Source organism: Zootoca vivipara, chromosome 3, assembly GCF_965207765.1.
Source record: "Zootoca vivipara chromosome 3, rZooViv2.hap1.1, whole genome shotgun sequence".
Lineage (NCBI taxonomy): Eukaryota > Metazoa > Chordata > Lepidosauria > Squamata > Lacertidae > Zootoca > Zootoca vivipara.
In genome coordinates this window covers 94,134,925-94,162,100 of record NC_142586.1, presented here as the reverse complement: position 1 = coordinate 94,162,100, position 27,176 = coordinate 94,134,925, and the positions used below count along the sequence as shown (strand labels likewise).

Genomic DNA, 27,176 nt, shown 5'->3' with positions numbered 1-27,176 from the left:
CAATGATAAAGAGTGGGATATCTGGTACAAAAGGTGGTGCTGAAAGCATTGTTTGCTGCATCCCCTTCAGCATCAGGGAGGCAGGAGCGTTTTATAAACAAGCCTGCTTCAAACTCTACTGCCCTCTGCACATAGCTGCCAAGTTATCCCTTTTTTACAGGGATTTCCCCTTATGCTGAATAGGCTTCCTCGCGAGAAAAGGGAAAACTTGGCAGCTATGCCTCTGCATCCTGTATTCAAAACAGAAACTTTGTACAAGCATATAAAATAATACCAAACAAAAACAGAGAAGCCTAACAATAAAATTGCTGGTCACTGTATCATACAATGAAACACCAGGCAGAGAGAACAAAAAACTGTAAGTTTGCTTCTTCTTTTTTTAAGGTCCCTGGGGAGTTATACATGCAGCAGCAAAATATTTAGAAAAATATTTAGAGGTAGATGCCTTCTTCTAATCTGAAAGTTTTGAAAAGCCTAGAATGCACCGAATTGTCCTAAGAATTTCCGTAAAAGGGGTTCAGTAAAAATCTGGTGTGTATCACTATATAAGGACATGAGTTATCGATTCTATGTCTCCAGATTCACAGGGACATTTACGTTGGCAATAGGATTCTTTTTTGGAATGCACGAAATGCAATGTTTTTGAATAGAGAGCACAGGGAACCATATGCAGAGGGGAGCTTGCCCTTAACTGTGCAGTGCTCCCCTGTAATGTGGAACCAGTAAGCCAATGGGGAAGTGATGTGGGAGATGGCAGCAGGCGGAGCCATGGTCTCGCTCACCACCCAAGGTGTGAGGGCAAAGCCCAGACAGGGATACCTTCATAAAGAGAAGCTTCACACTAGTCCATCTGAGATGTTGTGGGATATTGTTTTGGTTTCTCTTTCTGGAGGGCAAGGGACTGAATCAGCGTCTGAGTTATATATTCAAAGTGTGTTGGGCGATAACACTGCTTTCTGTGTGCCTTGGAGGCCTCTTCCTCCTCTTCCATTTCTGCATTCATTTCTCTCATTATTTCCTCCATCAGCCTCATGGTCCTCAGGTTTTGCAGGCCTGCTCTTCAGAGCGGCCACTTAAGCTGAAAGACGAAGTGCATCACCAATGAACGCGGAGAAAATACGGATTTGCATACAATTTTATACATGTAATTTTTAATGGTTTTTGCACATGTTTTCCAAACATAACATCCCATCTTATACAATGTAACAAACCTTTGGCTGTTGCAGCCTAGGACTTCCGTCAACCTCAACTAATGGTTTTCTAACTTGCTTTCTGTTTTTGCCTTTTATTTTAATAGTTATTGCTATAAAATCCAAACCCTAAATAAACTCCTTCTTAGTCCTTTTTTGCAATATTTCATATAGTTCTCCTTACAAAACTTATAGCAACCCTATAAGCGATGTCAATTGATTACACTTGTCTTTCAAATATATCATAAATTTCCTCCAATCTTTCAGGGAAGTCTGGTCTTGCTGGTTCTGAATTTTCCCAGTTAATTTCACCAATTCGGCACAGTCCATCAGTTTCATCTGCCACTCTTCTTTTGTTCGTAGTTCTTCTTGCATCCATCGCTGGGCTAATAGTATTCTTGCTGCAGTTGTCGCATATAAAAACATTTTTTTTATCATGCTTGTAAATCTCTGTGCCTACTATACCAAGTAAAAGGGCTTCTGGTTTTTTTTTTGCAAATGTATATTTCAACATTTTTTAAATCTCATTATAAATCATTTCCCAGAAGTCCTTTACTTTCTTGCATTCCCACCATATATGATAAAAGGTACCTTCTTTTTCCTTACATTCCCAGCATTTGTTATTTGTCTTGTACATTTTAGCTAATTTCACTGGTGTTATATATCATCTGTACATCATTTTCATTATATTTTCCTTTAAAGTGGGATTTGCATACAATTTGTATATGCTGTTTCACATAAATAGGTGCAAACTGAGAGATAACCACTGTAATCTAAATAGTAGTACAGCTCTTTATGGGTGGTGTCAAAGTCTCTGCTCTCCCTTCTTACAGTTCTTCATCTTTAAACCAGGCTTGAACTGGACAGTCTTTCAAATAGAGGACTTCCTTCAAATAAATGGGCCATCCTCTGCCAGGCCTTCGCATACAGGATGCCTTGAAACAGAGGACTGCTCTCTGAAAGCCTTTCAAATACAGGACTGTCCTCTGACAACCCAGCAAAGAGTCCAAACCTCTGTAAAGTAGCACACATGGCTGGCCCTACTCCTCTGTAGTATCAATGTTTCTATTTCCAATCACCATAACCCAGGGGCGGACGAAGGCGTTCCGGCACCTGGGGTGGCACCGGGGGCGTGCACCCGGGGGCGGGGCATTGCCCACACAGCACACATGCGTGGCATTGGCACGCACAACACATGCGCCGTACGCAGCGGGTCCGCACATGTGCACTATGCATGGTGCATGCCACCCGGGATCCTCCGCTCATGGAGCCGTGAGCAGAGGATCCCAGTGCTAGAGCGCTAGAGCGCTAGAGCGGCGGCGGCAAGCCACGAGCAAGCCACAGAACGAGGTTTTTTAACAAGCCTCACTCTGCAGCTTGCTCGCTCACCGGCTCGGCGCACGCTTTGCTTGGTCCTGGACGAGGGGTGGGCCAGATGCCCCTCCCTGGCCCGCCCCTCACCTCCGCCCCAGCAGGAAGAAGCAAAGCACGCGCCGAGCAAGTGAGCAAGCAGCCAGCCGCCGAGCAAGGCTTTTACCGGGCGGCAGCTGGCTGCTCGCTTGCGGGGGGCGCCCCGAATGTCACCCTCCCCAGAGTGGAACCCGGGGTGCCCTGCCCCCATCGCCCCCCCCTGCTACGCCCCTGCCATAACCTGGTTGTATTTCTAGACTCCTTCAAGGTACAAATGCAACGTGTTTGTTTTTTAAAAGAAAAGAAATGCACACCTAATTTATCTTCCTACACTCCTAGCTCCCCAGATTGGAAGAAAATGCTTCCATTGTGAGCAAAGGGGTGTGAAATGAGACGTGTTGCTAAGCCAATGCTTGGAGAGTTGGCGGACCTAACGGCCACCAGTCACCTCCGTCATTCTTTTCCCACGAAGAGCCTGAACCTTTAGGAAAGCAACTTGATGTGTTAAGGAACTATTAATTGGCTGACAGTTAATTATTGACAGATTTGGACGACTTTATCTCTCAATCAAAAGCTGGACCTGGACCAAACAGTAGGCAATTTACAGCCAGGAAAGTCAACCTACCCACGTGCCCATCTATATATATATATTAGCCTGAGTTATACCTTTTCCTAAGGCTTCTGTTCCTTTGCCCACCTTCAACTGCAAACCCGCCAACTCTCTCTCACACACTCGCACTCTCTGAGGTGGAACCAAGCAGAGTGTCAGCTCTTCCACTGCCGTATAGAGCATCCGAACCCTGGCAACAATTGGTGTGCAAAAGGCTCCGTTGCAGGCAATCCCCTCAGATGAAAGGGGAAAACATTACCAAGAAGGGAAAAGAAAGCAAACAGCCAATTCTCTCCGAAGGAGAGTCCCTGATCTCTTGGCAAACTCCAGGCCACGTCAAGGTGGCTACCCTGCTTAACCCCACTTGGCAAGGAGCAGGAATTACCAAGGGGGGAATCCATCTGGAGCTGCCTGAGATAAGAGGTGTCCAGTGTTAATAAACAGGCTTCCTCTACACCTCAGCAGGTCCTTCCTTTTCTAAACAGTCCTCCTTTAATGTTGTAAAATGTTTTTTTCCATCTATTCAACAATCACGCCTTTGGTGGTAGAAGAGGAGGAAGGAGGGGGTTTGGACAAGGAGCGGGGAATATTTAAAAGAGCAGTGTGCGAGCCTCATCTGCACTATACATTTAAAGCAAAACTTTTAAACAGTCCTGGTTCCCTACAAATAATCCTGAAAGTTCTCAGGAGACCCCTCTTCCCCTCACAAGGCTACAGATCCCAGAGCCCTTCTTCCCAGGGAACTCTGGAAATGATAGTTCTGTGAGGGGAACAGGAGTCTCCTAACAACCCTTAACAAATGCAGTTCCCAGGATTCTTTGCAAGAAGCCCTATCCATATTTAAAGGTAAAGGGGCCCCTGACCATCAGGTCCAGTCGTGTCCGAATCTGGGGTTGCGGCGCTCATCTCGCTCTATAGGCCGAGGGAGCCGGCGTTTGTCTGCAGACAGCTTCCGGGTCATGTGGCCAGCATGACAAAGCTGATTCTGGAGAACCAGAGCAGCGCACGGAAACGCCGTTTACCTTCCCGCCGGAGCGGTCCCTAATTATCTACTTGCACTTTGATGTGCTTTCTAACTGCTAGGTGGGCAGGAGCTGGGACCGAACAACGGGAGCTCACCCCGTTGCAGGGATTTGAACCGCCGACCTTCTGATCAGCAAGCCCTAGACTCTGTGGTTTAACCCACAGCGCCACCTCAAATACTTCTGGGAACTAGGGTGCTGAGAACTGTAGCTCTGTGAGGTCCCTTGGCAACTCCCAGACTCTTAACAAACTATGGGTCCCAAGATTCTTTGTCAGGAAGCCATGGCTGTTGAACTTTTATAAGAGTGTTTTAAATATATGGTGTGGACTTGACCTATGTTTCCAAAGCTGTTGTTTGGCTGCTGGTTCTTTCCAAGTACATATCAGTTCTCCTCGGCACGTTGATGTGTGTGACCTCCTCCACTGCCCACCTCAGTTCCTATTGCCACTCAACACCCAGTGAGGCAAGAAAGGAATCGGAGAAACACTGTCAACTCTTCGTGCAATATGTGGAAGGACGTACATTTCACGTCCCACCAAAGGGACGCAGCACCCAGCTTCGGTTAATGAATGAGCGAGGTGCCCTTGAAGGTTGCATGTGCCCAACCGAAAGGTCAAGGGACACCTTCAAAACAAAATATTGATTAAAGCAAGTTAAATGTTTTGACTCGAAGGAGACACGAAGGATTAAAAGGAGAAGGAGAAGCCCGAAATGAAGCTGCCCAGATAAGAAAGGGACAGGAAAGGGGGGAGGAATCCTCACACAGACACAAAGGAAATGGTAGAAAACATATCTGAATCAGCTAGTCATCTACTAACAAGCTGTAAAGATTTCCAATGACAAGTTGTCACATTAGTTTAGTGAAACTGAAGCAACACTTATCCCTTTTCCTGTGCTTAATCTCTCCCTGCGGTCCACAGAAACATGCTACTGCGTTTAATAGGATTAGGAGAGTTCACTTTCCCTTCTCCTGAGCTCTTGCCTCTCTTCAACCGCCTCCCCCCTGCTTTCCATTGGTAATTGTATTTTCACCAGAGCAAGACTCTTGAATTAAGCTGCCTCCTGATAAGCCCCTCCTCTAATTAATCTGTTTCAAGATGCATGCATCCACCTGTAAAATTTCTGGGTGGGGAACAATAAAAAAACACCAAATATTTAATTGTAAAAAAAAAAAAATCCACAACTTTGGGAGCACAAGAGTTTTACAATCAAGGTTAGGTTACATGAAAAGCCACCTGCCATAGCTGCCAAGTTTTCCCTTTTCTCGCGAGGAAGCCTATTCAGCATAATGGAAAATCCCTTTAAAAAAGGGATAACTTGGCAGCTATGCCACCTGCCCCTGTATAGAACTGGTAGATCATCCAGCAAAATTTTACTGAAGACCCTACAGAATTTCACAGGACGGTAACCTGAAAATTGACATTTTCTGCCATCGCCCACACACACAGTGGAATGTCCTTCTCCCTGCCATACATAAAGCATCATCTATCACTTGCTTTAGATGTCTTGTGAATATATTGTGGTTGCTTTGTTTTTCTCAGGCTTTTACCCATGAGATTGAACCCTGTTGTTTCTCAATTCCTGATTTTACCTGTTTTTTTTAAATAATTCTGTTTTACTGCTTTTATTACAGTTTTACTGTGTTTACATTATTTTTGTATACTCACTTAGGGATGTGTATGTGTGTGTCTAGAAATGCTTTTGAATAAATAAAGATCTATCCACATGTATTTTTTCAATATTAAAGCTGATGATTTGTGCTTGATTCATCATTTGCCTTTTAACTCAATTAAGTACTCTGTTAAATTTTAACCAACAGGCACATGACCAGGAAAACATGTCGTGTGCGTGGTGCATGGCGCTGGGGCTGATGGGATTGGTAGTCCAAAATGTCCAGAATGTGCCAGGTTGGCAAAGGCTAGCTTATTGCAACATGTGAACCCATGATCTCATAGCTAACTCCTAACTCCATAACTGCTTGGACCCATGTGTATGGATTACTCATGGCTTGCATTCACACACACAGCTCAGCCCAGCATTATTGATCATCAGCCACTCAAGAAATCTGGGGAATGATGGCAATGCCAAACTTAATTGTGTGATCTGAGGCTGTACGTTATCTTCCTTTGTAGGTGGCGAGCTTTCATGTGGCTACTGAATCCATCCTTTGTGTCCACCTCATGGCAGCCCAACCTTATCTTGCCCAGGGCAACCCAAAGCAATTTTCAACCAACCAACCAACCAACCAGACAATAAACATCAGATAGATACATTAAAACCAAGAGGAAAGAAACATACACCCACTTCTAATAGACCACAAATAGTTAAAGGCCTGATCAAAGAAGAAAGTTTTCACCTAAAGACACATAGTGAAGGCGCCAAGTGAGCCTCCCTGAGGAGAACATTCATAAGGTTGCCATATTTCAAAAAGTTAAAACCAAGGACACCCCAAAAGTTGTTGAACTTTCTTTTTCTAGAAAATCACTGAAATTATTGAGCTTGTTGAGCAACCCCAGAAAAGGCCCGTTCTCGTGTGGCAGCCTCCAGGCTTCTCACAGAAAAGAGGTACACAAAGAAGGGCCTCAGATTATGACCACAGGGTCCAAGTCAGTTCATTCAGGGAACTGACAGTCCTGGAGGTATTGCAGTCCTGAGCTATTTAAGGCTTTATAGGTCAAAACCAGCACTTTGAATTAGGGCACAGAAACTAATTGGTAGCCAGTGTGGTGGGACCAAGCTTGGCGTTATATGCTCAAACCAATGCCTATTGCCATCGCAGAAGAAGACAGCCATTTCGCTAACACATTGCCTCTCGCTCCCTTTTGCCTGCTTCCCCTCTCTTTCCCTCCAATGAGAAACAAGGCCAGATGCAGGATAGCATTCGATTCAAGAGGCCTCCTTTCTAAGTGACAGGCAGGCTTCCATTATATCTCACCGGTTCTCTGTGATGGCCCTGTCCAGGCTACCTCTTCTGTGCTCAGACATTGCAGTGGTGGGGGGTGGGGTGGCGACATTGCTGCAGAGAGGTCGCTCCCAGTCCATTGCAAAAGCACGGTGATTTCAAAGCTTCTCCAGAGTCTCCTTGAAAGGCTGGGCGGCTGAGCAGGGGTAGCAGCCCCACAAGGAAGGAATTCAAGTGTCTCTCAGCTGCTCAAGCTTCCACATACACTTCGGCACCCTCATACCTCAGCCCCTGTTAGCACTCCAAGCAATAAGAGGAGACAAAACATGTCATCTCTATGCAGTCTGAGTAGGTGTTTTGAGACGAAACTTCTCTTTGATTCCATGGCTGCAATTGTCCTTTAGCATTGCAGTGGTCTATTTTGCAAGGATCCAAACCCCAGGGTAAGGCTGGGTGATTCTGACAATTTTGCTTTTTTTCAGTTTCTCATTTTCTAATGTTAAATTCAGTTCCCCACATTAGTTTGAGGGGTAAAGGTAAAGGGACCCCTGACCATTAGGTCCAGTCGTGACCGACTCTGGGGTTGCGCGCTCATCTCGCATTATTGGCCGAGGGAGCCGGCGTACAGCTTCCAGGTCATGTGGCCAGCATGACAAAGCCGCTTCTGGCAAACCAGAGCAGCACATGGAAACGCCGTTTACCTTCCCGCTGTAGCAGTTCCTATTTATCTACTTGTATTTTGACTTGCTTTCGAACTGCTAGGTTGGCAGGAGCTGGGACCAAGCAACGGGAGCTCACCCCGTCACAGAGATTCGAACCGCCGACCTTCTGATTAGCAAGCCCTAGGCTCAGTGGTTTAACCACAGCGCCACCTGGGTCCCTTTAGTTTGAGGGGTAGAGGTGGGGAATTGAGATGCCCGTGAAAATTCATTAGCATTTTAGCACAAATTTATCATACACATTTTGGCTAATAATAATAATAATAATAATAATAATAATAATAATAATAATAATTTATACCCCGCCCATCTGGCTGGGTTTCCCCAGCTACTCTGGGTGGCTTCCACCAAAATGTTAAAATACAATAATTCATCAAATATTAAAAGATTCCCTAAACATGCAAAATTGCATGGTATGCAATTTTGTCTGATATAATCCGTGTCTGCATGCTCTTTTCATGAACATATGTGTTTATATGCACATTTTACCCAACTGTATGTATTTCTGTACACATGACTTGGCTGGAGAACTGACTTGCAGAATTCAGAGGAATATGAATTTCAAAGGGCAGCTGTGTTTTCGTTTGCACGGTGTCTCATAATGTGCGAATTAGGTCAGTTCGCCTTTAAATGCGAACTGGATCAAATTTCTCCCCCATACCTTCGGCAGAGAAGCATTTGTGTTAATGATAATAAATAGCATCAACCTGAGCAACATAATTATTCATTAGACTGTTATGATATACCATTTCCCACCTGTTTTAACACAAGCTTCAGGGGACAACGAATCTGGAATAAGCTCATGTTCCTGTCTATTTGCAGAAATAGGCCTCTCATTCTTAAAACAAACAAATAAATAAAGTGCCCTGGATTTTGCTTCAGAAAACTTACAAACAGGATGGCGAACACTCAGTTCAGAGAGGCCTGATCCAGTTCCCCCTAAGCATTTTTTCTGCACCCCTCCCCATGAGTCAACCAATTTTGGTAGCAATGGCAAAAATTTAAATAAAATTACATATACGTAGAGCAGTCCACTTGCTTCTTGGTCATCAGATTGCTCATTTGCTGAGCAGAGAGGGTGTGATAAGCCTCTCCTCTGTTGATCTGCATAGATCAGCTGAGAAGGGGCGGGTCTATGCCTGGGGGTGGGCCTGCCTCTGCATATGTGCTTGTGTGTGCATATGTGTTTGTGCACACATGCATGCATGCGTATCTACAAAATGAGGCCTGCTTCAGAAGCCACCATAGGCTAAAAGAGTGACAGTCCGGAAAGTTGGAGTCTGTTGAGTGACACCACATTGTGCTGCAGTGACCGTGCAGTGTGGCACTTTCCGGATATACCGGCGCCTGTGTTTACTCCTGATTCAGCCTGTGAAGTCAAGAAACTGGACAGGTTTGAGCCGTAACATCAAATCACAGCTGCAAATCCATCACCCTATGGTGCCATAAAAACCAAAGAGGCCCAAAGAGGAAAAGAGGTGGGGAGCTTAACATTTTCCCTTTGGTCTGTTTTTGCAATCAAAATTGGCTCTGACCCACCCACAAGTGTTGTTGTTGTTGTTGTTAGTTGTTGGTTGTTATATTAAATTTATATAGGTATTTGATTTCTCACAAAATAATTGGGTTGAAAACACCCTGCACATTTTGTCTCCTAACTTGTCCTCCTATGAAGGATAAGGTAATGGGGGAAGAACTTGATTTAGTCAACTTTGCCTGTCGTTGACTGGGTGTTCTTTGCTCCAGCTCCACCTAGTGTTGGCCTCCCGGTCTTCTTCCCTACCAGTTCCAACACACACTAAGAAGTACTTCCAGGTGGGTTTTAGGTTATGAGGTCCCCGGGGTTCCATCTTATCTCCCATGCTTTTCAAACATCTTCATGAAACTGCTGGGTGAGATTATTCAGAGACTTGGGGTGAGTTGCCATTAGTACACTGATGATGCCCAGTTCTCAATTTCCTCATATTCGAGTCAGAAAGAAGAAGTTCTGATGAGTAATGGACTGTATAAAGGCCAATAACCTGAAGCTCAATTTAGAAAAGGTGGTAGTTTTGGGTGCCTGAGCAGGAAATATTAAATATAATAATAATAATAATAATAATAATAATAATAATAATAATAATAATAAATGTTATTTCTGGTGTATTTTATTAATTTTATATGTAAGCAGCCCCGAGAGTTTTAGCTGAAGGGTGGCAAACATTTTTTTTCTAAATAAATACTGTAATAGAAAGTGAAAGGTGCTTCATTGTAATGAGAGACAGGAACTGCTTAACTGTATGTGTGTGTGTTTAATTTACACAATCTAAAGCAGGGATCCCCAAACTTCAGCCCTCCAGATGTTTTGGGCTACAATTCCCATCATCCCTGACCACTGGTCCTGTTAGCTAGGGATCATGGGAGTTGTAGGCCAAAACATCTGGAGGGCCGCAGTTTGGGGATGCCTGATCTAAAGTCTTAGTACTATGTTGGTTCCCCCAGAACTTTGGAAAATTTACTAAGAATTGGATTATTTCTTCTACGGAACTCGAGAGAGTTATGCCAAAGCCCCCCTCAAATGACTTACCCTCAAGTAATTTTATTGAAGTTACTGATACTACTCTAGAAGAAAGAAATATGACACTTGCAGGCTGAACCCATTCTGGAATCTCTGGATGACACTCTAAACAAACTTACCTTGTTTAAACCTTTACTTTTAAAAAGGTTGGACACCAACAGTGGCTTCAGGACTTGAAAACCTTGCCCAGGTATCCTAGCATGCTGTTCAGTAGTTGCCCATTGCACAAAGTTATTTTAAAATCATTTATTCAATGAGCTGGCAGCTTGCCATTCCTAAACAGCATCTTTCTATACAATGTGAAACCCAATTGGCAGGGAAATTCAGTGTGTGGCAGACAACTGCATATGTACTGTACCTGCTGCAATTCTTTTCAAGAAGTAATGTGGGATTCAATACAGCACAGCCTTGCTTTAAATACTTTATTTTAGAAGGCAATCTCTCAACTGAATCATGGCTAGCTTGGGGAAAGCCTAGAGAGACAGACAAGTAGATACAGCTTTCAGACCATTGCTAGTTTGGGGTGGACTTCAATAACATACCTGCAATTCCAGGCCGTTCGGTTGAAGTTCATTTGGCACTCTTGCCCAACAACCCCGCCCCAAAATCAGACTTTTTCCATAAGAAATGTAGCAGGGAAATGCACTGTAAAGTGTAAGATAACAATTGATTGATAACAACGTTGTATAACCTCGCCTGAAACAAATCTGAATGAATAGTCACTAAAAAGCTAGTGTCGTCTAACCTCCGCACAAACTTTGTGCAGAGAGATCAATATCTGGAAATGACAATAGAGAGATAGAGAGACAGAGTCCACCAGACCCAAGTTTAAATCTGTTGTAAAGAGGAATTTCAATAATGGCTTCTGGGAAAGAACATCTGCCACCACAGAATATTCAGCAATACCATATTTGCCTCTATCTAACATGATGAAGAGAACAGAACACTTGGCGAAATGATGCACAACAGAGTGCCAGTCAATAGCCATAACCATTACATTTCTCCAGAGAATCTAACTTTCTATGAATGACAGCCTTCAGATTGTGTCGTGCTGCCTTGCTACAGCAGACAAAGCAGATCCCCTCCGATTCTATTAGAAAATCAGGTCTCTCCTCCACCCTCAGAAAAATCAGGGTCAGCGGGTGGAGGGAGAGAGAAGTGTGTGGGATTAAATCCGATCAAGAAGCTGAGTCCTGCTACTTATGTTATTAATATGGCACAAATCACACTGGAAATATCTTCACAGAGAGCTTCTTTAAGGCAGGGAGAAGGTATACCAGTAAAAGATGTTTGGGTCACAGGTCAATTGCACCCCATATTTAAGTTCCTTGGGCTCATATTGAGGATCACAGTAATGGTCTATTTGTGAAATCCTAGATTTACTTCCTGGAGGCACCAGCAAAAGAACCGACCTGTACAATTTATTCTTCCTCCCTCCCTCCCCTCCTCTTCTTCTTCTTTGACATAGTTCACACTTCTTTGATACACGAGATAATCAGAAAGTAGAATGGAAGATCAAGAAGTCTGTTGAGGGAAGATTGACATTCTTCTTTTCAAATGTAGGGGAAGGGGACAAGCATAGGGTGGCCACTAGCACATCCCCCCCCCCCCGAAATAAATAGGCAAAACAGAGATCAGAAGAGGATGCCAATTTATATTCAATTTGCATATGCGGACGTATATGCAGAGGTGCACAGTTAGAAATAACTTACCATTTCAGTACAAATTCAGTGCAGTTCACCATAATGGGAAGAGTGTGTCCAGGTGACTTGTGTGTCTTTTCAGCCTGCTGTCCAGTGCTATCTGCAGATGGGCAATTTCAAGTCATATTTGAGAAGCCAACTTATAGGGGTTATCATTCTGGGTTTTCTTGTAACTGGTTCTTATTTCTTGTAACTGGTTCTTATTGCTTTATTGGTGTTTTGGCCATTTTGACAAGCATGTGTTCCGAGGTGATTGTCCTAAAGAGCAGTATACAAGCTTTTTAAATCAGCGTTTTTCAACCGCTGTTCCGCGGCACACTAGTGTGCCGTGAGACGCTGGCTGGTGTGCCGCGACGTGCACCGACGAGAAGGGCAATTTTGCAGCTGCAAACTCCACCTCCCTGGGCGTCCTATTTCTTCGCACCTTCTAGTTTCCACAGACCAATCAGCTTTCATTATTTCCATTTTCCCCATGCCTCATGTGACAGGAATATCCCAGAATCCTTTAGCCAAGATGGCAGCTCCCAGCAGCTAATAGTGCCGCACGTGTGTCTCTTTTTTGGAAAATCGAGCGGACTTCAAGTAGCTACTTTTAAAATATTCAATCTCCATCATTCAAAAGGTAGTTTGTTGCTAATTCACGGAGGCATGAAGACCAAATCGTCCTCTCACAAGTCCGAGAACACGCACAGGGTAAGATACGGGACGGCGGGGTCGGTTGGGGTGGATCAGAAACCCGGATCTTTTAAGAACTCGGCAGCGCTGACCCGCCGGAAAGCAATATTTGGCAAGTGTTTCTTACAGTCATAATTATAATATAGGGCGGCACAGAGTTAATTTTTTAAACTTTTTTAATGGTGGTGTGCCTCGTGATTTTTTTCACGGAACAAGTGTGCTGTGGCCCAAAAAAGGTTGAGAAACACTGTTTTAAATAATACTGGTAATAAAAGAATAAGAATCTCAAGACCCCTGCTCTTCCTTCTTGGGGTTTGTTGACTTTAGACTTGGTCCAGACTGTTCATCAGTGGTAGATGGGAACATCTCATCAATCAAGCAAAGCTAAAACATTGCAGCCCTCCCTGTTTCAAAGTTTTTCCTGTTTTAGACTTGTTAGTTCATAGAATCGTAGAGTTGGAAGGTTACCCTGAGGATCATCTAGTCCAACCGCCTGCAATGCAGGAATATGCAGCTGTCCCATATGGGGATTGACCCTGCAATCTTGGTATTCTCAGCACTATGCTCCAACCAACTGAACTATCCAGTTGTTCTCCTTTTGGTTCAATTCCCAGATGTGCCCATTCTCCTATAGGGACCATACACAGGAACACAAGACAAGCAATGCTGGATTAGGCCAATGGCCCATCTTGTTCAGCCTTCTGTTCTCACAGTGGCCAGTCAGATGCCTGTGGGAAGACCACAAGCTGGACATGAGCGCAACAGCACTCAGCCCATGTGATTTCCAGCAATGGGTATTCATTCAGAGGCATAGGGCCTCTGACAGTAGAGGCAGGACATAGTCATCATGTCTAGTAGATTTTAGGGAACTCTATGCTAGAGCACATCCCCCCCCTACAGAAGGTAGGCTCAATCTTTAGCATCTCCAGTTAAAAGAATTAGGGTACCAGAGGATGTGAAGGACCACTGTCTGAGACCCTGGATAGCTGTCTCCAGGTATTTACTAGATGGCCAGTCTGACTTGACACGTGGAAGCTTCCTATGTTCCTTATAATTGCCATAGAAAGGTCAAAGGGCCAAAGATTACCCCCATGCTTCTCTCCTCAACCTGCACTGCCTCCCCAGCCACACCTGCTCTCCCCAGACCACATCACTCTCTCACCAACCCCTCTTTGAGAGTACAAATGGTGTGTGACTACCCCCATGCCACACAAAAGGAATGCAGCCCTCAAGCTGGGGCGGGGTGTGGGTGGGTGGGTGTTTCCCATCCCTGTTTCCCAAGTTTGTCCGCATGGGACTCTTCACTAGGCAGAAAAGAAAACTGAAGTAATTCATTCACAGAACATTAGAAAGCGAAAGCTGGTCTCAGGTACCAACAGAGAGCAAGCTATTTGCAATGTTCTCCCTAAGCTGTATATCCAGAGCAAAGCCTTAAATTGGTATAATACCGGTAGTCATTCTTTCTGCACCTACCAAAAGGCTCAAGGCAAACCGTAATTCTGAAAAGGGGTTAGCTCAGCAATCCAAATGAGAAATTTCTTTGCACCTTTACAAAAATCTAGTTCCTTGGATTCTTTGGGGAAATCACAGCAGCAAAATTGGTTTACAGGTAAAATTCTGGCATAGCTCTACTAGATCATTCGTTAGCCTGCTAGGCAGTACCAATATCTAGTCAGCTTAGTGCCTTTCATATACAGTACAGTAAAATTGTGAACTTTTAACAACTTCCCAGGTAAGCATCATTTAAAGTTACTACAGGTAGTTTTCCTTTTAGGAAGTCTTTTTTATTCTTCCTTATTCCAGGTGATAAGGAAACATGAGAAATAATTTCAATAGAGAAATCAAGATCGGCTTTATTATTCCAATCCCAAAAGCTTTTCCAGATATGAGCTCTGAGGTTCACGATCAATTTCAGGGTTGTAGCAGAACTGTTTCCACCACCAGTCAGATGGAATAATGAACCAGATGCAGGTCAGGTTCAAGTGTTTTTAACAAATTACATTGCATGCAAAAGTTTGCAAATCGTAGATTTGAGAGGTGGGTTTTGTTTTTTAATTTTCCTTAGGATGCAGGACTTCTGTCCCAGTTCCCAGGCAATATTATTAGAAATAGACAGTATCTATTAATTTACTGGCCTTTTCCACAGAAGATCCATTTTTTTCTTTTAATAAAAGGCATTGCTTTTTCTGTATGTAGATAGACCTTTTCTTTTAGTAAAATAATCCGAGATCATTGAGCATCCTTAATGCCACACAAACACTTGGTGGGCCATCATCCCTCTCAGGAAGCTCCCCCCCCCAAAAAAAAAATATTTGAATTTTTCCAAAAAGAAAAAGATCACGAAGCTGATGAAACAGGAGCAGAAGGGAGATGGATAAGGATGGGCCAAGAGCAGAACTCTTCAGAATACACGGTGTCCTTCTGCGATTCACTCTTTATCGGCTTGAGTGAAATGACTAGATTCTCTCTAAGCAACATCATCTCTCCATGTGGTTGCCACCATCTGTTAATGTCTTGATTTTTGGAAAGTTTGGTTGCCTGAGGCGAAGCCAGTACTGGCGATATCTCGGGTACCAGTCAATTGTGGATTGCTGTTGCATTGTCATGCTCAAAAAACATTCTTCTCCTTCCACATACACGGCCCCACCCAAAGGGCAATGTGTGGCATGGGGACAAGACCTAGGTTCAAACTGCACTTCAACCAAGGATGTTCTTTGCCATTTATCCCTTGACCCACCCTCCTTCCTCGCCCCACCCAGCACAGCTCCTGTGCCTTTAAAAACTACACAACCAACAAATCCAGCCCAAAGTAAAGAATTTCCTAGCAAAGATAGAAAAAGCTGCACCTGATGAATGTCAAGCAATCATCCCCTGCCATGGGACTGAGCAGGAGAGCTGGTCACTCCAGCATGACCTTGGGCAACCTATTCTTTCTCAGTTTTCCCCATCTGTAAAATGGGGGATAGTAATAAACTTAAGCTTGTTGAAAGGATCATGGGATAATTATCACTGGGGAGTGGGACCAGATAATGCCCAGAACGATGATTGTGGGGGGGGGGGGAATATCTCTCCCCCTGTTGTTTAGAAAGGAACAATTGCTACAGAAGTAGAAATGTTGCAATTTTGTCCCATAGGAATGAGAAGTGGTCCAACTGCGTCCGGAAGACAAGTGGAGAATTTGCACGGATTTATGTTGCTGTTTTTTAAGTGTGCGCGCGTGGGTAACTTATTTACCGGCTATTGTACGTTATTGTGGTTTTATTCGGTGGGGAAAACGACAGGAGTTTTGCGGTGGGGGTGGGGGGGTCCCAGGAGAAGCAGCGCGAACTTTTGGTGCGCGGCGCGCAGCGCGGAGGAGCCGAACTTGGCTCGGGGAAAGGGCTCGTTTTATTTCTGTTTAGACTGGAGCCGTCGGTTAAACAAACAGCGCACTTCAGAGGGGTCACAGCAAAGCAGCCGGGTTCCCGTCAGGGAATTCCTCCTCGCAGCTGCCGCTTTTGCATCGCTTCGCCGCGTGGTCTCCATAATTCCGCCGAGGGGGCGAGGGATGCCCCGAGACGGTCCTCGGTGGGGCAACCGTCGAGTTTGAGGCGGAGTGGGGGGGGGGAAGAGGGGGAAAGGAAAATAAACTCCTGACAGGCTGCGCGTTAAACCAGGACTGATCGCTTCTCAGTTTGACACAAAGGCCATCAAGCAGCCGCGGGAGTTGGCGCTGACTTTTATGTTGTTTTACAAATAGGATATCTTTTTAAATTTTTTTAAAAAACAACAACAATCGGGGGTGGGGGTGACGAGGGGAGACAAAGGGAGCACCTCGAAGCCGTCGCAAGTTATAAAACCGGCGAGGCGCTCATGGGGTCTCCATTACCTGGAGCCACAAGTCCAGTAAGAAGAACTCGGGAGCCAAAGGTAAGGGAATTTTTATTTTATTTATTTAATTATTTAAAGTGGAGAAGCAGAAGTTGCCCTGAGAAGAACTGGCTGCTTGGAGTTCAAGGACTCTGGCCTGTTTTTCCCACTGCAGTTTTATGGTTATGACAGGCTCTCCAAGAGGCACTAAAAACGGTAGTTTCCTCTTTTCTGCAGAAGATAAGGAGACAGGAGGGGCGCGCGGGAGACGCCTCGCTGGAAAAAAAAAAGAAAAGCAAAAGGCGCCTTGCTTCTCCTTCCGCAACCGAGCGGGTTTTCTCCCCCTCGCCTCCTGACTCTTCTGCCTCACCTAACAGATTAGGAAACAGATGGGAGAGTCGCATCAGATATTCAGGAGTTTTTCTCCAGGGAGAAGGAGAGAGAGAGAGAGATTTGAACAAGTAGATGCAAAGGGCTTTTTCCCCCTTCTTTTTTTGGGGGGGGGCACTTTCCGGGTTTCACTCCAGCTGCAACCCCTGAGTCCCAGATCGAGGTTGCTGTGATAAATCTTGGGGAAAGAGGGGGGTTCGCCCTCTGGATGAAGGGCCGCAAAATGATAGCCTCTCCGCCCCCCCCCAGTGGACTACAACCCAGAAGCCCGCAGGAGGAAGGAAGGAAGGGGGCGTGGACCGTTTCTATGGGAGAGTTTTTCTTTCTCGCTCACCCCCGCCCCCAAATTTCCCGAAGTAAAGTGCAGGGGGCCCCGGGCGATGGGGCCACGACCCAGTCAGCCCCCCCTGAAGAACGACAATTGCACCCCCCCCTAACCCGGCTCCACAGTTTTCCCAAGCGAGAGATGTATAACACCACAATCTCTCCCTTCTTCCCCCGTCACGCAGTTGCTCTCTGTCATTTTTGCTTCGCTCGTGTTCTCTCCTTGTTTATTGCTTTAAAAAAAATGTGTTCTCAGATTCGAGTTTCTGATAAGTTTTGGGGCTGCTGCTGCTGTTGTTTTTAATTGTTCCCCCGCTGTTTTCTTTGGGCGCCCGTCTCTTATCTACAGCAGTTTGCTAGCTTTTCTGGAGATGGAAAGAGAGGAAGGGATGGAGAAGGGAATGTTGCACGTGCACGAGACAGCATATATGCAGAATAAACCTAATGCGCCCTAAAGAAATCCCAGAATTAAAAGTTAGAAAGCGACCAGAAAGAGAGCGCCAAAACCCTCGCACGCTGCGATCCATTCAAGCAGACTCGGATCTGTGGGCGCGCCAGATTCCTGCGTGTTCTCTGTGTTCGTGTTTTTAAAAAAGATTACCTGTGCATCGGCATGAGGTTTTTTTCCCCCGGGTGCCGTAACTAATGCAGATAAGGTTAGGATTTTAAAATTATGTTTTTAAAATATTTTGCACAGATACCTGTCCGAAAGAAAGGCAGGGGTGGGATTTTATTTTATTTTTCCCGCGAATAGGATAAGCAGCGCGCCGTCCTTTCTCAAAGCGGTTTAACTTGCCTGCTCTGATTTTTAAAATAATAAAAAATCCCAATAAAGTATTTTTTGCTTTCCTTGTGGTACCAGGAATAGACATACATTTAGTATTAATAGTAGTACCAACAACAATAAGGCAACCTTTCGAAGAGGGAGCGGAATGAGTTGGACAAACTATCAAGAAAAGTGTGGTTTGAGTTCGAGGTGGACATACCGATCGTAAATCTGAACTACCGATAGGAGTTTTCAAACTATCTCTGTGATCGGATTGTGTTCCAGAGTTATTGGAAAGAGTTAGTGGTCTCCACCCCACCCCACCTTCCAGTGACTTAAAGCAGGATTTAATTTAAGGCTCTTGAGTTAATGACCTACACATCATGGATACAGTGAGGCTGATCCGAACTTTGGGTGAACGTTTTTTGTTGTGTGTCTCCGCTAAGGAGCCTCTTCACAAAAAAACAGAAGATTGTATAGATACAAGACAGGTTAGTTAGGATGAAGCGCCTGGTTTACTTCAAGGCTCCAACGCGACTTCCCTTTCCACTTATTTTGTTGTATCACTCCTGGGAGCGGGAGAAACATCGCCGAACTTCTTTAATTCAGGAGAAAATGAATTCGTATTGAAGGCTTTGAAGAGGTTTGCAAAGGGGGGGGAGGGGGGTTGTCCAATTGTTTTAAGTCAGTCACTTGCGCCTTCTGAGTTTTTACACCCTGCATAGGCTGCTGACAATGATATTTTGTCTAGATCTAAAGGGCTGTGTGTGTGTGTGTGTGTGCGTGCGTGCGTGCGTGTGTGTGTGAGAGAGAGTGAGTTTATATATACTGACCTTTTTGATGCCCCTACTTCTTAAAACTGACCTTTTTGATGCCCCTACTTCTATAGTTTTAAGAGTTTGTCAAAGACCGAGAACCATTTCCTGGCCATTGACAACCGTGATTGCCTGGAATGGATGGAATGAGGGCACCTTGGCTTCGTTCAGTGCAGCTTATCCAATGCCACCCCCCCCTCTCTCCCCATGCCTAAGCAATGACATACAGTCCAACCCACCACCAGCTAAACCGAAGTACTGCCTGGCAGTCGAAGGAAAGCTTTACTTTTAACGATTTCGCCTTAGCTGTTTTTGGATCGGGCTGTCCACCTACCACAGAGTTGCTCAAAGGGCGAAGAAAGCCCCACCAACTTGAAATCTTAACGTGGCCGTAAAGTTTCTTTTTTTGGGGGGGGGGGGTATCGGATGGTTTAATTATAATTAGTCCGCAATCCTGAGTACTCTTACGTGGGAATGCCCTACAACCCTGCGTGGGACTCCGAGGACTAGCGTCGGGTGCGGGGCTACACCGATTGCACTCCCTACACACACTCCGGTTATCTTCTGACCACTAGCTATAGAAACGCGCGTGGATATTTCCTCCCACCCACCCCTTCCTTTTGGTCAGGCGCACCTTTCCATGTTCCTTCCCGCAATGTTGTAGCCATATACCCAAAACTAAACTAAACAACCAAAGCCAGTTACGTCTAGTAACTGATCTCCGCGCCCGGCAAGTCTGAACTCCGCACCGGGCACAGACGGCTCGTCCGATGCGCCCTCCTCCAAATTTGGGACGAAAGTCTCCTTCCCATCAGCGACGATGGGGGCCAGGGGGTGGAGAAAGGGGACGGCGAGGTGGGGGCAGCAAGTGGGGGAGACCGATCCGATCCCATCCTGTTCCTCCTCCTCCTCCCTCCCTCCCCCAGCACAACCCCCCCCCCCAACGTCTCGCTCTCTTTCCTCCCAAGTTCTCCGCTCGCTATCCCCCTTGAATCCGAAGGAGCCTCCCGATTGGGCGCTGGGCCTGGCGCACGTCACTCAGAGCGTGACGTGTAGTCTTCCTGTTTCCTTCAGCTGTGTCTTAAAGTAAATCTTGTTGTGGTGCGGAGCCCTCAGCTGAGCGAGGCTGCTCTGCTGCCTGCAGAAATAAGAGACAATTACAGGCTGGGAGAGGAGAGCGGCGCAGAAGAGCAGGGTGCTCCTCCTCCTTCTCCCTCTCTCTCTTTCTGTTCTCCCTCTTGCTTTCTCTCTCTTTCTCTCCTGCACCCTCACTCATTCTCTCTCTCTTTCACACACGCACACTCACACGTATCTACATACACCCTGGCACGCTCACTCTCACCCTCCCTGGGCCAATTACAATATTCATCAGCGGCAAGATAGCAAGGCTGTGTATTTGTGCGGAGCGTGCGCGCGTTCCCTCCTTGCTCGCTCGCTCGCTCTCCGTCTCTCTCTCTCTCTCTTTCTCTCCTTCTATCTAACCGACGGGGGGAAAAGAGAGAGAGAGAGAGGAGGGGGGGCTCAGTTTCATCGCCTTTGCAACTGAGTAAGTATCTGGCTCCCTTCACTTCTTTTCTCTTTTTTTAAATTGGGGGGGGGGGTGGCGAGTAAGAGAGATGGTCTTCTTCGGCACCGGCACGGGCTTGCGCCAAATGCTGGATCAAGTTGTTGGGGGGCAGAGGTGTGTGCGGTTATTTATTTATCCTCCTTAGGGGAACCTCTCCCCCCCAAAAAAAACCCTATTCTTGCCCCCATTCTTGCTGATTTCTTCTCCTCGTCCCCCAATAATGACGCTAGAGGCTAATAAAACCACACTGATAACGGTTTGGTTTTTTCCGCTTTTGGCTTTTGCTATCCCCAAAACTCTAAAAGCTTCAGTACAGTCATCGCAATACTTTGCCCAGTTCGAAAGGACAAGGTTTGATGTTGGAAATCTCTCCCCCCCCCCATTCCCTGATTGTCTCTCTTCCGTTCTTTCTCCTCTCGACTTTTTTTATCGATGTTTCGTATAAAGATGTTTATTTTTTTTAAAAAAAAGGTTGGGAGTGGGGAAAGGTTCGGCTTTGTATGAGTGTCTTTCCTAAGGCTTCCTTCCTCCTTCTTCCACCCCCCCCCCCATCGCCCCGCCACCCCATTCTCTCTCCAACTCCTAGTCTGGTCTTTCTTCTTTGTCTTGTTTTATTAATCGCTGCCTTTCTTTTTGTCTCCTTCGATTTGCTTATCATTTGCTTGCCCCTGACTTCTCATATCTCTCTCTCTCCCCCCCCCCACCTGCTGTATTTATAAATGCGCGGAAAGAAGATTTAACCAGGAGGGGTGGGGTGGGGAAAATGTATGGGTGTTTGAATACTTCTTTTTTGCGGGGGAGGGAGAACTGAGAAGGACGGGAAAGGATGAGCTGCTTTTTAAAAAAGCAAAAAACCAGGGGTCATGTTCTTAGGGCTAGGTTGCAGTCAGACTCACTTTTCTTTGGAAGCGAGCTCCCGGCTGGGCGTTTTAAGTTAGTTCCGAGGAAATCTATGAAAGGGCTTAATGGGTGGTGGGAAGTTTGATGGGGAGGAGATCCAGAACGATAAGCGGCACGGTTGCTGTCTCCGCCGTGTCTGCTCAAGAGTTCTTGCCTTGCTTGGTTTCTTTTCTTCCTTTCTCTTTCTCTCTGTTGGAGAGGTATTGCAAGTTGATCGGCTGGCTTTGCCCTTCGCGCGTGTGACTTTTCTTTTCGCAAGAACGCTTCTTTCTCTAGGAGAGTCTCGCCTCTCCAGAGCGCGCTTTCGCTCTTCCTCTCTCCACTCCCAACCGGCTTCCTCTAGAGTCGTCGCCCCGCCGCACTTGAGCCGAAGTGCTTCCAAACTCGCGGATCGCGGCGGACTGGGGGTTTTTTGGGGGTGCGCGCGCGATTTGGAGAGGTGGGGGGTTGCGGAAGGAGGAGAAAGCTTTGCCATCCGGAGGAGCCCCCGTAACGGGACACTTTTCCCTTCCTCGTTTTTATTTATTTATTCTTAGCTAGTTGGTGGGATTAGATCCACTTGGCGCACAAACTCAATATGGCAAAGCTCCTCTGCCCCTACCGCACCCCCATCCCCCAGCCGCGGTAGCGAAGATCTGGCTACAAACAGTGCCTGTCGGACGACTGTGCAAGTGTGTGCCTGTATAGGGGGGGTGCGCGTGTAGGGGAGTGCATGTGTATGTCTGGGTGCTTAAGTTTCAGCGTGCGCAAAAAGGGGGGGGGAGAGGCAAAGAGTTGCAAAGAAAAGTGCCCTCCAGCATAGGAGGCCGTGTCTTAAGAAGAAATAATGCCCGGCAGGTGGAGGGGGCGAGGGGGGTGTCTGGAGATCTGGAGACGGGCGGGGGGAGCGAAGCGAGTCCCCAGTTGTAAAGCAGCGACCGAGCAGCAGTTTTGGCTCGAAAGCGGTTGTAACAGCCCCCGGTGGCCTCTTCTAACAAGGGCGGGCTGGCGGCGGGAGAGGCTGCTGGTGCGCTTCTCTTTCTTTGCCTCCGCTTTGGCAAAGCTCTTGAAATTGTCCAAGGGGCGCTGCGCTCCAAGTGCGCATGGGCAGTGCCAGACAGGTGTGTTGTGTCAAGAAAGACAGGTGCAAGTTTCTCTCTCCCTCTCCCCCTCTGTTGATCCTCAGCACAACGACTGTTGATGAATTTATGGCGCTTTGTTAGGAGATGGGTCTCGCTGAGTAAGGGAGGGCGGGAGAGAGAGAGAGAGACTTGGACTTCTGACACGCTTGGAGGAGCATGGAAGGGGGAAAGTTGGCATTTGTTTTCATGAACTGGCAGGCTGATGCCATGCCTCTCATCTGCCTGGTTACTTGGAGATTTTATGAGATCACTTGATGGTGCTCCCCGTGGAAACAGAAAGGTCTTCAGTTAGGGAAAGTGCTTGTGAACAGTTTGATCCTGCACATGTCTACTCAGGAGTAAATCCCAATGTTTTCAGTGGGGCTTACTTCCAGGTAAGTGCGTGTAGGCTTGCGGCCTAAGGCAGCATCCTTGGTCAGACAGAACCCTTCTAACATATATAGGGAACTCGTAAGTTCTCTAACAACCCATTTCTGGCAATGTTTGCTCAGAAATTAGCCCCACGAAAGTCAGTGAGGCTTACTTGAAAAGCAACTGAATAACTCGCCCTATGTGGGGCTTACTTCTGAGTGAACATGTTTAAGATTTGGCGGTAGGTCTCAAATCTTGAGGATACCTTTCCCATCTCCATCTGAGGACAGATTACATGTCTTTTGAGTCCAGGGTATGGATAAGGAAGGATTGAGCAGGCTTAGAATTCAAATAGAATAGATGGAAGGTAGTTTGAGTATTGGAAGAAGAATTGTGAACAGGCTATTGGATATTACTTTCTAGTACATCCAGTATGAAATGCCCCATATTTGACTATTATCATTCCTCCCCTAAGCTTCCCACAAGTGCATGCCTCAAAAGCTGTAGGTCTGTAGCCTGCATTTGAATATACATGTACAAAGGATGGAAGTCTGTGTGCACCCATATGAGAGCCTGTAATTTCTTCCAAGTTAATGTTGTCTGCTAGGTTAGCAGAGGGGTGTGTGGAATGAACTGCTAGATTAAAAATGGAGCAGTTGTTTGGTTCTTGTTTCCATTGCCTTGACAGGTCTGGCTACTTTTGAAATGGACCTAGTTGCATTTGTATGTGTCTTTGATGATCATTTCTTTTTCTTAATCTGCTATCATGTATTTCATACCGTAGGTTACAACCCTGCAAGGCCCTTGCCATTATCCTGCTTTTCCTTCCAAAGCTCATCTCTAGCAAGTAAAAAAGTTGCCATTTGAGTCCCACTACTGGAAGGACTTGGACTTTTTAAAATGTTGCTCTTAAGCCCATGTGCTTCACAGATTGCTGGCAATTGAGATTGCAGACCACACATTCAAAGCAATGATCTAATACAAAACTTTGAACTGCAGTTAAAAATTGAAAGAAGGCCTCTCTGTCACCACTGGGGATTTATTTTAACGATCAGCTCAAGATTAAATTTGGTATATTTCAGATGGCTGGATATTGGTGCTTTTTTTGCAGCGCACTTTCCAAGTGTACGAAAGTGTCAGGTGATGATTAACTTAATTGTGCTCCATTACAAAAGGCTGGAGTGATTTTTCTAAGTATGTTTTGTGGGTGATTTGATTCAGTATTCTGACTGGAGGTTCTATACCTTGATAGAACGGAGAAAGTCTGGGGTGAAACTACGGTAGGAATAAATGTGCAAGTTTTGGTTTCGCTGGTGTGCTCTCTTCTTTTCCTAGTGATTCTTTGAAGCACTGGCTTGTATGGAGAATCTGCTGGCATGGCTGTGCCTTTTGTGTATTGCTTACCCAAATAGTTTATTCATACGGAGTAACCTTTAGATGCATTCATATAGGATGGCTCCCTCCTCCCTCAAAAAAGATTTCTAACGCCAACAAAGCAATAAGATAGCAACTCCTTTTCGTCATCAGGACACTTTGTACTTTCTATATTATGTAGGAGTGAGAATGCTAAGCACCTCACAGCAGCTTCTTAATACCTTGCCAGATTGGTCCCCATGTGCCCATGATGCTACACAATAGTCTTCCTTCCTTCCTTTAACTAAAGATGGGTCCTTAATTTGGTCCTTAATTTATTTTTTTAACATAATGCCTTAATTTAAATGAAGCAGAAAAGAAGTAATTGATGCTAGAAATAACCATTACTTGTACTCCTAAATTCCTTCACAGCATTTTTAAAAGATGGAGTATTTGACAGGAGTGTGCCATCTATCTTACAAGTACCAAAAACATTGCCATTGGAAAAATATTAATGTTGTATATCTCCCCCCCCCACCCTTTGTACTTCTCAGAAGTACAGTAAGGTGACTTAAAGTGCATCTGTACAATATAATGTTCTGTCGACATTTAACAACTTGCGTGTTTTGCCATTGTCTTATGCTCCTTAAACTATCATACCTAAACCCAGTACAGTAAGGACACTTTCATTATCACATATTTTCCCCTTCAAAACATTTTTTAGTTACATATGGAATATAATATTTATGGACCATGGAAGAGAGACAATAACTGAGTTCTGTAAAAAAAACATACGGTTTCGAACTTTGCAGAATGATTTTTTTCCTTACAAATTTCCCATTCTCCAGTCTTCACCATCGGCAGCTTTGATTGAGAAATTGCACCAGATAATTCTGCGCTTCTTAAAGCAATTGATTTCTTTTACCAAAGTAAAAACGTTGTTCAACTTTTAGCTGTACCTGCTATTTAAATGATTCCCTTTCCCCCCGAATCAATCCACTTTAGCCATACTGTATGGGAAAGCAGTTTAGGCTACACTATCTAAGGCGATAACTTTGCAGACAAGTCCATCAACGTTTCTTTTTGAGCAATTCCAAACATTTCTGGATTGCACATCTAAGCAAGTTGGGCTAAGGACTGGGATACCTTAAGGTTTTATAGTTAGTATGGTTTTGGGTAAAAAAAATGTGTTGCACCTTGTGGGCACCTAATCCTCTCCATGGGGTTTTTGTAAACTAAATGTCGTGCATTTGCTACACTACACACAATTTCTCATAGAGCATATTTGAGTGTTTGAGATGATGGTGAAGTGCAGGAGAGGACAGATTATAGAACAGAAAGGTGTGAGCTGCAGCATGGGACCTCGCTAAGAGAGAACTAAGTCAGGTTTATTATACAGGCCATGGAATTGAGAAAAGGTGCTCTTTGCTTTGCATCTCTGAAAAAAGAGAGCTCACAATCAAGCCCTACATAATTTGAAGGTTCAGATAACAGAAGCCACACCAGGTGAAGGGTCACTTGCAATGTATATTGAATTCAAAGTATCGTACTAAGCAACAGCATTTGTGTACATTGCAATCAAATTTAGGATTTCACTGATTTCTAGAATTTCATTGATCATATATTCCAGAACAGAAATCTGTGAAAATCAAAGCAGTTTCCTCCCTCTCCTTAAATGAGAAAGGAGTACAGTCTATAAGTTGATCATCAGTTTGTCCTTCCATATGTGTGTGTGTGTGTGTGTATGTGTATGCATGCACGTCTTAATAGGAAAGACTTCATCATATCAAATGTGTGCACTCTTGCTGACTCAGAATCTCACATTCTGCTGTATGCAGTATTCTGTTTCTCTCAGGATGTCTATTCACGTTGGCATTTTTTATTTTTTATTTTTAAACCAAGAGGTGAAAACACATTTCTTTGGGCTGAAAGTGCAAAGCCGGAAATTGTGCTGTCTAAAAGCAGTTGTAGTAAGAGATGGCATCAGCTCAGAGGGTCAGTGGGAGCAGAGGGCTAGAGCCCCAGGGAGATTGGAGGGGGGCTTCGAGGAGAGGACTAATTGTGCCATTCAAGAGCAGTCACTCTCCTCAGGCTTGCCGTCTATTGAGCCAATGTGGTTTTCCCTCCTGGTGGCAGAACCATAGGACAGAGCAATAGTCAGTACGCATACGAGAGACAAAAACTGATAGTGGATTCGTGACAGTGACCTTATGATAGCATTTCCTCGGTCAGTGCCATACGCACGCACCAGGCCTGTCTGTCTGCAGGCCTCTCTCTCTCTCTCTCTCACACACACACACACTCTCACACAAATTATCATAGTATACCAATTCAGACCATTGATTCATGGTCTGATTTATTTCCCCCCCCCCACTAGTAATGGCTGCCCAGGGTTTCAGGCAAGGGTCCTTCTCATCGCTACCTGGAAATGCCAGGGATTGAACCTGGAACCTTTGGCATGCAAACTGTATCCTCTGCCATGGAACCATGGCTCTTCCGCTTGTCCTTGGCAGTGCCGCAAAAAGGGAAAGAAGCTAAGGAAAGACTGTTTTTCAAAAGGCGTATATGTGGAACCCTGTGGTTGGGTTTGAGGGTCAGCAGGAATGGGCGGGAATTAAAATATACAAAGTAAAGAAAGAAAGAAACCCTCAAATGGTTGCCAAATGATTTGATTTCAGAGTCAAATGCCACTGCCTGCTTTACAGGTAACGACTCTCCCCCTCCTGTTGCTGCTACCTTAAAGTGAAAACGCTTGCAGCAACATTGCAAATGCTCAGCCCCAGTTTACACCTCAGAGTATATTCCCTATAGCAAAACCTCTCTTTCATTACAGTGAAGCTTATATTGATGAAACACTTGGAGGCTAGTCAGCAACAGTCAGGCATTTTGTATCTGCTGATGCAAATGAGCTGCGGATCCAGTCCCTTCGAAGGACTTTTTCAGCACTGCACAT

General features: G+C 45.3%; 1 protein-coding gene across 4 annotated transcripts in view; it reads left to right on the top strand.

Moving 5' to 3' along the window:
- Positions 1 to 16,410: 16,410 nt before the first annotated feature.
- Positions 16,411 to 27,176, top strand: part of PROX1 (prospero homeobox 1) — an 82,543-nt gene continuing 71,777 nt past the window's right edge. Inside the window, exon 1 of one of the 4 annotated variants that reach the window (XM_060273006.2) lies at positions 16,411 to 16,696. The gene's annotated coding sequence lies outside the window, so the exon portion shown is untranslated. Of the gene's footprint in view, positions 16,697 to 20,002; positions 20,478 to 22,315; positions 24,151 to 27,176 lie in introns of those variants that run through there. The other 3 variants (XM_060273005.2, XM_060273011.2, XM_088666703.1) reach the window with 3 other exon arrangements.